The following is an 8,812-nucleotide window of genomic DNA, read 5'->3' as shown; positions in this document are numbered from 1 at the left end:
TACAAAGACTAATCAGTGCTTTATCACATTCATACACCGATAGGACACACATCAGAGGCAATGAGGGGTTCAGTGTCGACGAGGAGCTTGGCAAACTGCTGGGAGGAGAGGACATCGCTCTGGGAGGAGTTCTGCCCAGCATTCAGGCGGTCCTACAGCACAGGGGAACCGAGAGGCCAGGCGAGTCTGGGTGGACTGATCTGACGGCATCTGCAGCCAGTTTCTTGGGATCCACTGTGGAATGAACCTTTACAAGAGATCCTTCCTGCCTACAGCCATCAGTATCTATAACATCTCTTAATGAAATGAGGATAACGAGTTACAACATCAAATAATTTCCCTTTGGGATTAATAAAATATTTTTGAATTTGAATTTGAATATCAGACATCTCTGAATGAGGGCAGTTGATGAGATTTTCTCAATTATCAAACTAGTCAACAGAGTAGTGTAGATTTTGCTCCTTACCTGTGGTATTGATACTGATGATGATAAGGACAAAGACGGACCAGCCTGCCACTGCAATACCCCTGCAACACCCCAAATTATACATAAATCACTAAGGATAAAACATGCCTACATATAACTTACACTAGAGGCATGAGATTTACAAACCGCATTCCAAAAAAGTTGTGACACTAAACAAATTGTGAACAAAAACTGAATGCAAAGATGTGGAGGTGCCAACATCTAATATTTTATTCAGAATAGAACACAAATCACTGATCAAAAGTTTAAACTGAGAGAATGTGTCATTTTAAGAGAAAATCTGTTGTTTCCAAATTTCATGGTGTCAACAAATCCCAAAAAAGTTGGGACAAGTCCATTTTTACCACTGTGTGGCATCCCCCCTTTGTAAGGGTCCCACCACCTGCAGCCTGCCTTGCTGATGGCCGCTGATTACCAACACCTGGCGGCTATCAGCCTGATGAGCCTCTCCATCTACTTAAGGCTGCAGCCCAGTGTGATTCAACGCTGGAGCATATCACCTCTCATGGTACAGTACTGTTGAGGTAGAAATGTTTAGGTGAAAAGAATTTGTTCACCTTCTGCTCTTTTTTCCAGTTTCCTGGTTCCTTCATGTTTTGGATTCTCCTCGTGGCCTGACCTGGATCCCTCAGCCTGTCAGGTGTCCCTCGTATCTCTTTGCCTCCAGTTGCCAGCCTTCCTTGTTTCCTTTTGAACCCCTGTTGGATTCCCTTCTGCTGCTCACTCCTTGGACTGAAGGACCTGCTCATTCTCCTTCGGGTTGGACTGTAAGGACAAGACGCTCTTTAAATCTACCACTCTGGTCTTCCCCATTGGACAAACAATAACCTCTCGTCCCTCTTTACAGGAGCCGCTGAGAAGCGTGTGGACTTTAATTTGTGCACTGTAAATAATAAACACTGTTCTTTTGTATTTCCCCTGTATCTGCCTTGTTCTGGGTCTCTTAACATCTGGGTTCCCCACGCAATCGTAACAGAAATGCTCCAGCCACAACAGACGCAGAATGAGACCAAGAGCGAGCAGACATTCCCCGGTTCCGCGGAGGAGCGGATCGACAGGATGGACAAAGTTATTCATCAGGTGCTGACTCACCAAACAACGGTCCAGTCCAACCTTCAGGAGCTCGGAGGTATGATTTATTCCATTAAATGTCAGCTGCAAGCTTCTGCCTCCTCAGCTCCAGTCATTCCGCCAGCGCCCGTGGCTCTTGGTCCCACTCCTCCTGTCCAACAAATCTTCGTTAAGCCATCTGAGTTCTTCACCAGAGACCCTGACCAATGTGGCGGCTTCTTGCTCCAGTGCCGACTCGCCTTCGAGGGGGCTCCCTCCTAGTTCTCGTCGGACACGGCCAAAATCACCTTCTTCGTAAGCCAACTCAAAGGTAACGCTCTCCGGTGGGCTCACTCGTTCCTCTTGAGTCATGATAACCCCCCTGCTTCCTATGAACTTTTTCTTCGAGAGTTTCGCAGGATTTTTGACCGTCCCCTGCAGACATCAAATGCCGCCAAGCGGTTGTTGAATTTACGACAGGGCCGTCGTAATGCCTCGGAGTTCGCTCTGGAGTTTCGGATCCTTGCTGCCCAAACAGGATGGGACAAGCCCGCCCTCCAAGGTATTTTCCTTAACGCTCTGTCTGATTTTCTCAAAGACCAGCTGGCCACGCGAGATGAACCCGAGACTTTCGACAAACTGATAGACCTTACCATCTCAATCGATGACCGTTTCCGGGAGAGAAGGAGAGAGGCAAACTACAATTCCCATCGACCCTCGACTTCTGGGTTTTCAACTCCTCCAGGTGAGCCCAAGCCTGCACCTCAGCACTACGTTTCCCATAATCCTCCCACTTCCGGGTTTACAACCCCTCGCTATGAGTCTGTTTCACCAAAACAATCCCCTGTGAACTACAACTCCCAGTCTTCCTTGCTTCCTGGCCACAGCCAATCATCTTCTTTTCCCTTCACGGGATCGCTCCCCCGAGCCTATGCAGGAGGGGTGCGCACGGCTGACTCCTGCAGAGAGACAGCGGTGTGTATCTGCCCGTCTCTGCATTTATTGTGGTAATCCCGGTCATTTTCTGCCCCATTGTCCGTTTCGGGGAAACGAGAACTTCCACCAGTAAAGCGGGAGTTACTGGTGGGAACGTCTGCGTTAACCTCCCCATTCAAACTATTGCTTCCCATGGTCATTCAGACACACAATCGCCGCTTTTCATTTTCAGCTCTCATCGATTCAGGTGCTGAACAGAACTTGATCAGCGCCGTCTTAGTTAAAGAATACTCATTACCTACTCGTGAGATCCCTTCGATTTCTGTCTCTGGCTTAACCGGAGACACTCTGACCCGTATTAAATTAAAGACTACCGAGTTGCATGTTATTATGACTGGAAATCATCATGAGATGACTGATTTCTTTATATTTAATTCTCGAACCCCCCAAGTAATTTTAGGTTTCCCCTGGCTTCGAAATCACAACCCAGTAATTAACTGGGAGCGTGGCTGCATTGATAAATGGAGCGACAAGTGCCTCAGCAACTGTCTTCGCTCCGCCATTAAAGAGTTCCCTCGGGACGCGCCTCCTCTACAGGAGATCGACCTCACCTCGGTTCCTGCTGAATACCGCAACCTGGCGGCTGTTTTTGGTAAGCAGCGCGCCTTGTCTCTTCCTCCTCACCGTCCCTATGACTGCTCGATTGACTTGTTACCTGGCGCCCCCTTGCCGTCAAGTAGACTTTACAACCTTTCTGGTCCTGAAAGGGAATCAATGTCCAATTATATTAATGAATCTCTTGCCTCTGGCATTATTAGACCTTAAACCTCCCCTGTGGGAGCTGGTTTTTTCTTCGTTTCCAAGAAAGATAAATCACTCAGGCCATGTATTGACTATCGTGGTTTGAACAATATAACTATTAAAAACAAATATCCTCTTCCCCTCATTGATTCTTTACAAGAACAATTACAGTCGGCCTCTTGTTTTACCAAACTCGATTTGCGAAACGCGTACCACTCGTCCGTATTAAAGAGGGCGACGAGTGGAAGACAGCTTTTCGTACCCCCTTGGGCCATTTCGAGTACTTAGTTATGCCTTTTGGGTTGACCAATGCCCCCGCTGTTTTTCAGGCGCTCGTTAATGATGTGTTGCGCGATCTCATTGGTAGTTTTGTGTTCGTTTACTTGGACGACATCCTTATTTATTCCCGCGACCCCGCTCAACACACGGCCCACGTTCGCACGGTCCTCCAGCGGCTGCTGGAGAACCAGTTATTTGTCAAAGCAGAGAAGTGTGAGTTTAACACCTCCACTGTCTCGATCCTTGGTTTCATCTTTGAGGGAGGTCGTTGCCGAACCGATCCAGAGAAGACCAGGGTGGTCGTCGACTGGCCGACCCCCGAGTCCAGGAATCAGTTACAACGCTTCTTGGGCTTTGCAAATTTTTATCGGCGATTTATTAAAAATTACAGCCGTGTCGCCGTCCCCCTGTCTCAGCTCACCTCTACTGCCCGTGCCTTTCATTGGACCCCAGAGGCCGAGACCGCCTTCACGAGACTCAAGTCTCTCTTTTCCTCTGCGCCCATCCTTTGTCATCCAGACCCTATGCACCACTTCATCTTGGAGGTAGATGCCTCTGACACTGGGGTAGGAGCGGTCCTTTCCCAGCGATTTCCTCACGACAATAAGGTCCATCCCTGCGCCTTCTTCTCTCGGCGTCTCTCCCAAGCAGAACGCAACTCCGACGTGGGCAATCGCGAGCTGTTGGCAGTCAAGAGGAATGGCGGCACTGGTTAGAAGGCACTGAGACACCTTTTTTGATCTGGACAGACCATAAAAATTTAATTTATCTGAGGAACGCCAAGCGTCTGAACCCCCGTCAGGCTCGTTGGTCGCTTTTCTTTAATCGCTTTAATTTTGTTTTGACTTTTCGCCCTGGCTCTAAAAACATTAAACCTGATGCTCTTTCCAGGCAGTTTGCTCCTCCCGATTCGCCTGAGATCTCTAATCCCATCATCCCATCCTTGTGTATTGTTGGCTCCCTTTCTTGGCCTATCACCGCCACCGTTCAACAGGCCCTCCTCGCCGAACCCGACCCTGGTGGTGGACCTCCTGGTACCCTCTTTGTTCCCTCCAGCGTGCGGTCTGAGGTGCTCCAGTGGCTTCACACCAACAAGCTCTCTTGCCAACCTGGAGTGAACCGCATGCTCGCCCTCACGAGGACTCATTTATGGTGGCCATCCACGATCAATGACATTAAGGACTTTGTTGCGGCCTGTCCCGTCTGTGCCCGAAACAAGTCCGGTACCCAACCTCCGGCTGGTCCCCTGCTTCCCCTCCCAACCCCTAGTCACCCCTGGTCCCACATCTCCCTCGATTTTGTCACCAGTCTTCCCCCGTTTGACGGCAACACTACCATCCTCACCATCGTTGACCGTTTTTCAAAGGCCGCCCATTTTGTCCCCCTCCCTAAGCTCCCCTCTGCCCTGGAAACAGCCCACCTTCTCACCCTCCACGTTTTCAGGCTCCACGGTATCCCGTCTGACATCGTCTCGGACCGAGGCCCACAGTTTATCTCCCAGGTGTGGCACTCCTTTTGTAAGTCGCTCGAGGCGTCCGTTAGCCTTACCTCCAGCTACCATCCTCAGGCTAACGGACAAGCCTAGCACTGCAATCAGGAGTTGGAGTCCACCCTGCGTTGCCTGGTCGAGTCCAACCCCTCATCGTGGAGTCAGAATCTGGTTTGGGTGGAGTACGCTCACAACTCCCACCGCTCCTCTGCTACCGGCATGTCCCCCTTCGAGGCCTCCCTTGGGTACCATCCTCCTCTTTTCCCTAGTTGTGAATCCAACTGCATGGTCCCGTCTGTGCAGCACCACTTCCGGCGGTGTCGTCGCATCTGGCGCCAGGCCAAGGCGGCCCTCCTTAGGACCACAGCCCAGGCTAAACGGTTCGCAGACCGTCATCGCTCAGCGACACCCGCCTACCAAGTCGGCCAGCAAGTTTGGTTGTCTACCAGGGACATCAAGCTGTGGGACACCCCCCGAAAGCTGCCCCCCGGCTTCATTGGCCCTTTCCCCATCACTTGCATTATTAACCCCTCTGCGGTCCGTCTCCAACTCCCCAGGGCCATGCGGATCCACCTGACCTTCCACGTCTCCCAGGTCAAGCCCGTCTCCCTCAGTCCCTTGTGTCCTCCATCCGACCTCCCTCCGCCGCCCCGCCTGATTGACAACCACCCTGAGTTCACCGTCCGTTCCATCTTGGACGTGCGACGTAGGGGTAGGGGTTTTCAATACCTGGTCGATTGGGAGGGGTACGGTCCTGAGGAGAGGTTATGGATCCCCAGGTCCTTCATCCTTGATCCCAGTCTCATTTCCAGGTTCTTTGCAGACCACCCCGAGAAGCGCCTCAGGTCGCCAGGTGGCGATTCTTGCGGGGGGGGGGGGGTACTGTAAGGGTCCCACCGCCTGCAGCCTGCCTTGCTGATGGCCGCTGATTACCAACACCTGGCGGCCATCAGCCTGATGAGCCTCTTCATCTACTTAAGGCTGTAGTCCGGTGTGACTCAACGCTGGAGCATATCACCTCTCATGGTATAGTACTGTTGAGGTAGAAATGTTTAGGTGAAAAGAATTTGTTCACCTTCTGCTCTTTTTTCCAGTTTCCTGGTTCCTTCGTGTTTTAGATTCTCCTCGTGGCCTGACCTGGATCCCTCAGCCTGTCAGGTGTCCTTCGTATCTCTTTGCCTCCAGTTGCCAGCCTTCCTCGTTTCCTTTTGGACCCCTGTTGGATTCCCTTCTGCTGCTCACTCCTTGGACTGAAGGACCTGCTCATTCTCCTTCGGGTTGGACTATAAGGACAAGACGCTCTTTAAATCTACCACTCTGGTCTTCCCCGTTGGACAAACAATAACCTCTCGTCCCTCTTTCCAGTAGCCGCTGAGAAGCAGCGTGTGGACTTTAATTTGTGCACTGTAAATAATAAACACTGTTCTTGAGAAACTTGTCTCCTCTGTCCCCAGATGTCTGTTGAGTGTTATAAGAAGAAGGGTGTTACGATTGCGCGGGGAACCCAGATGTTAAGAGACCCAGAACGAGGCAGACACAGGGGAAATACAAGTTTCTCAAGTTTAGAAATAGGAATGCTCTCCCATTCATGTCTAATGCAGGCCTCTAACTGTTCAATCGTCTTGGGCCTTCTTTGTCGCACCTTCCTCTTTATGATGCACCAAATGTTCTCTATAGGTGAAAGATCTGGACTGCAGGCTGGCCATTTCAGTACCCGGATCCTTCTCCTACGTAGCCATAATGCTGTGATTGCTGCAGAATGTGGTCTGGCATTATCGTGTTGAAAAATGCAGGGTCTTCCCTGAAAGACATGACATCTAGATGGGAGCATATGTTGTTCTAGAACCTGAACATAGTTCTCTGCATTAATGGTGCCTTTCCAGACAAGCAAGCTGCCCATGCCACAAGCGCTCATGCAACCCCATCCCATCAGTGATGCAGGCTTCTGAACGGAGCATTGACAACAACTTGGGTTATCCTTGTCCTCTCTGGCCCGGATGACATGGCGTCCCAGTGTTCCATAAAGAACTTCAAATCGTGACTCATCTGACCACAGAACAGTCTTCCATTTTGCCACACTCCATTTTAAATGACCCCTGGCCCAGTGCAAACGTCTGAGCTTGTGGAGCTTGCTTAGAAATGGCTTCCTCTTTGCACTGTAGAGTTTCAGCTGGCAACGGCAGATGGCACAGTGGATTGTGTTCACTGACAATGCTTTCTGGAAGTATTCCTGAGCACATTATGTTTTTTCCTTGACAGTGGCATTCCTGTTTGAGGTGCAGTGACGTTTAAGGGTCCGGAGATCACGAGCATCCAGTAGAGTTTTATGGCATTGACCCTTACGCACAGCGATTGTTCCAGATTCTCTGAATCTTTTGATGATGTTTTGCACGGTTGATGATAATAACTTAAAATTCTTTGCTATTTTACGCTGGGTAACACCATTCTGGTATTGCTGCACTGTCTGAGGGGGCTCTGAGGCTCCGGTGGAGAGAACCGGGGGACTGGTGGAGCTCCATCTAGCTTGCTCTGGATTTTGTCATCAGTCACCAAACACAACAAACGCCTGAACTTCAGCATTAGACCACTGTGTTGTCATTACTGTTTTTAAAATCTTAAAAATAAGTCAAGTCGCTGTCATTGCAAATGGCGGATCGGGTTGTTTTGAAAGTTTCTCAACCAACCAGTGACTCCTCCCCCTGACCAATCAGTTATCAACAGTGTTCTGACATCATGTTTTGGTGCCAGCTTGGCACGGTTGGAACCCCAGAGAAAAAGGGACTGAAAAAGGGTCCGGTTCCATGAATAATTGCTAGTGGAAAAAGCCTTGGAACCAAATAGAGCTAAGTGAAACTGTGCTGAAGATGTGCTATGGAAAAGGGGTGACTGACTTTGTCCTTGGAGAGATGAAACGTACCGACATGTGAAATGTGGCCCCTCCTCACCACCTAAGCTTGGTTCAGTTAGTAATCAGCTCAGCAGGTGGTAAACCTATCTACTTCCTTTGGGCCGTGGCTTCACAGGGGGTTAAAAACACACTCATCAGGACAAGAAATGGAGCCTGAAGCAGCACAGCAAGAACAAAACCTCGAGATCTTGCATTTAAGAAGAGGAAATCCCTACAATGGCATATTGGGGTGTTATAGTAAAGAATAACTGAACCACTGAGATGGCTTTCTGAGGAAGATGAGAAGCTTGCCTTTGTACAGTTTTGGGTGTGTGTATATGAGTGTGTGTATGCAATTCCAAAGGGGTCAGGTCCTTTTAAGCCCCTTTTCCACTGTGATGGCGCGGATCAGCTCGGCTCAGCTTCATGTCACATTTCCATTGTGACCATTGTGACCGGTTCTCTAGGTGGGTACAAATTCCAACTCACCTTACCACCTAGTGGCAATTAAATATGGTTTAGTAATACATGCTGTGTGTGTTTTTCAGATGATTCTCCAACAAAATAACTGCAGCAGACCTACAGTCTGTTTATGTCTAGCTCTGGAGCAGCAGTGTGCCATTAAAGATGAAAGAGGCTGTTACCTTCCATCAATGTATCATTTCAGTATAAATGTTGAAAATAAAGATGTATTAAAAATATCTTTACTTTTGTTATGACACTTTTGTTATTTACCAAACACTGTAGATGGGAAATTCATATACAGGGTGGGAATTTAATTAGAAGTTTCTGGTAAATTAAAAAGAATACAGATTATTAAAAAGACCAAATGAAGCAATATATATATATATATATATATATATATATATATATATATATATAT

Source organism: Nematolebias whitei, chromosome 20 (genome assembly GCF_014905685.2).
Source record: "Nematolebias whitei isolate Nwh7 chromosome 20, NemWhi1, whole genome shotgun sequence".
Classification (NCBI taxonomy): Eukaryota; Metazoa; Chordata; class Actinopteri; order Cyprinodontiformes; family Rivulidae; genus Nematolebias; species Nematolebias whitei.
Note: the sequence above shows the minus strand (reverse complement) of the source record.